General features: G+C 30.1%; 1 long non-coding RNA gene across 1 annotated transcript; it reads left to right on the forward strand.

The window, feature by feature from the left end:
* The first annotated feature begins 2,147 nt into the window (after nt 1-2,147).
* Nucleotides 2,148-2,817, forward strand: LOC149546842 (uncharacterized). The gene is made up of 2 exons (XR_016354382.1): nt 2,148-2,258; nt 2,420-2,817. It is a non-coding gene; the product is annotated as an uncharacterized LOC149546842 (long non-coding RNA).
* Nucleotides 2,818-3,182: the final 365 nt, after the last annotated feature.

A 3,182-nucleotide genomic window follows, 5' to 3' on the forward strand; every position in this document is an offset into this window, starting at 1 on the left:
TTAAAATAAATATAAAAGAAAATAGAGATAGTAGACTATAATTGATAAATATACATACACACACACATATAACACTTTGTTATATTATTATTTACATAATTAAATATATCTAACAATTTATCATATTATTCATTTAACCTTTTTTTTTTGCACTTAAACATATAACAATTTCTCATGTTATTGTTTGTACAATTATTTGAACAATCACTTTCGTTGGGTATACTAAGTTCTACTGTTCTAAGAACTTAGACAACTAAAACCATTTGATATGATCTCCCGATGGTTTGTAATAATATTAAAAATATCAAAAAAAAATGTAGAAATGATCATCACACATTTGTCATGGAGAAAATGTAAAAAACAATGCTGGCAACATGACATAAACAATTAATATACGACCATTAGAAGAAAAAAACAATTGATTGATGATTTGAAATAAAGTAACAATAAGTCATTAATCCATATATGATTTGAAATAAAGTCTTATATATCTCTAATTTCAATCACATTAATCCATAAACTCTCCAATAATTTATACATAGATTTTCTTTGGTATTTAAAACATGGTTTCCATAAAGAACTCATCTACATCATTTGGTCCTCACTACAAGCTACACATCTAACATGGTCCTAAGCAATGTGTCCACGTACATTTCTATTGGGTATACTGAATTTAACTATTCTAGAAACTAATGCACAAAAAGTAAATATGAAACTTTCCTACAAACAATCACCATAAATTCATAGTCATCTTGGGGTGAAATAACACCTACAAATGCTCTACATAAGCTAAGATTTAAGAAAAATAATGTCTACAAATGCTTTGATGTCAATCTTATACCAAATAAATGCATGCTTACAAGTAATATAATTAAGCCCAGATTTAAGTAAATGAAGTTCCACAATTTTTTAATTAGTATCAAAATTGAAGAAAATAAATGTATGAAGTTGTTATCATTAAACTGGGCTGAAGTAAAATGTCTTGATATATGCTTAATTAGGTGAGATCAATAAAGAGTGTCTACGAATGTATTATTCAGACCAAGATTTAAGTAGAAGATCACTAATCAATATTTTAAGCATGCCCAAAGTGAAAGAAAGAATACTAAGGAATGCTTTAGATAGGCAAAGATTTTGTTAAAAAATGATTAACAAAAGAGAATACATAAAATTTATTTTACACCTACAAGGTTATAGGAACTCTTTAACTTGGTCAAGATTTAAGTAAAAGATATTACAATAGATTTCATTAGGCCAAATAATGGTAACATTGTACCTGCAATGTTTTCACTAGACCGAGGTACAAGAAAATTAAAAAGCCTTATCTTTTAACTGGACTAAGATACAAGTAAAACAACTCCACGAATGATTTCTGAAGCAAACGAATGCTCACAAATACCTTTTTTAGGTCAAGATTGAAGCAAATATTGCATATAGCAATTAAACTGCAATTGATCTATTCCACCTCTACAACTTTATATGCATTAGTATGAATCATGCACTCATCTATAATAGTTATTGTCAATGAGACATGTAATAAATAAATTAAATAGTTGATTCATAATGAAAGAAATGGAAATAAATTTTTGTTTCTATTTTCGATGTTTATGGATTTTTTAAAATAAATTTTTGGGTTATTTCTAGAAAAGAGAAAGAAAAATTTCATTGGAAAATAAAAAATCAACAAGGTCTTACGATTTTTCCACCAAATATTAGATCTCAAGCCTATTAACTTAATTTAAAACATTCAATTGTTTAAAATGATGAAGCATAATCATCAATTAGATTATGTTCATGTCTATAGTCCAGGAAAACAAAAAAAAAATTGACCCATGATACCCCTCCTTTATCTTTAGATCTACAAGTAATCGGATCACCCGATCTTTACTGGAAATATCTAAATTTACTACTAACCATGCCCACATAATTTCTTTTAGAATTTGAGGTTATTAAAGAAGACAAATTCTACTCCCCTAAAAGTTGGTAAATATCTTTTTCATACATCAGGCAGATCTAGGGGGAAAAAATATCACCGACCCCAGATGCTCACGGAGACTAAACTGCTATCTTTTGTTTACTTTAACGAATCCGCTACAATATTATCACGACACGCAACCAAATCAGAAGTAGATCTCTGCGCTTTTCTTTGACAGGGGAAGGTTAATCAAATACAGGCAAACTGCATATGTCCAGGGGAGATATGCAGGGTGATTCTTCTCATGAGACCAAAGGAATAAAACCAAGAGAGTTAGTGTAAGGTATTCGTAATGGCATATGATTCAAGATTTTCAATGTAAAAATCATCATGTCTATTGAAAGCATTTAGATTTCAGATCATGTATTATGATCTATTATCAGAAAATGTTTTGTGGCTAATTCATTGTGAAACGATTAACATCAAATGTGTTATTTCATGCAGTCTTTGGATCTTCCCCGTTGTGTACCTGGTGGCCGGATTGCATATGAGAAGCCTCCAAGCTCATGGTTTTATTCGTGGCAGCAGTGAGATGTCAATTTTGTCTCAACTAAAATACCAAATACAGAGGATTCTCTCGCTCATGGCTATCCAGGAATAAAACCTTGAGCTTGGAGATTACAAATATAGCAGGCTGCATCATTTTAACCATCTGATTTTAACAGGTGTGATAATTTTTACATTGCTTTCAAATCATATCTTTCAATCTAAGATACAGAGTATAATAGTTGGTGAAATTTTTTAATGTAAAAGTTATCTTGTCTATTCAAAGCTTTTAGATTCACTGAATAGAATTTGAGGTCATGCTTTATAATCTATTAGCGAAACATGTTTTTTTCTCTAACTCGGTGTGAAACCATTAACATCAAGTGTGTTACTATCCTCAAAATCAAGGAATCGTTGAAACCCTGTCAATAATTTTCTCCTCTTACTTTTGCTTTCATCATTATTTCACACTATTTAATTTATAGGGGAAAAGCTTCATTAACCATCCATGCGAAGTTTGCATATCTACAATTCTTAAACTGTAAGTTAGCTTTTGCTATTTTTTAAGCATATTTTTGTAGGTGAGTGAAGAGCTTAAAGCTAAGATTTTGGCTTTTGGGTATTCACATATCTCTTGTAGGAATCGTCGAATGCAAAGTGGTCCAAAAGTGTCATTTCAAAATGTTCATTGGGCTATGTTCATGCTCCAACAGTCACTCCT

Source organism: Cupressus sempervirens, chromosome 7, assembly GCF_028749045.1.
Source record: "Cupressus sempervirens isolate cs-2001-9-10 chromosome 7, ASM2874904v1, whole genome shotgun sequence".
Taxonomy (NCBI): Eukaryota; Viridiplantae; Streptophyta; class Pinopsida; order Cupressales; family Cupressaceae; genus Cupressus; species Cupressus sempervirens.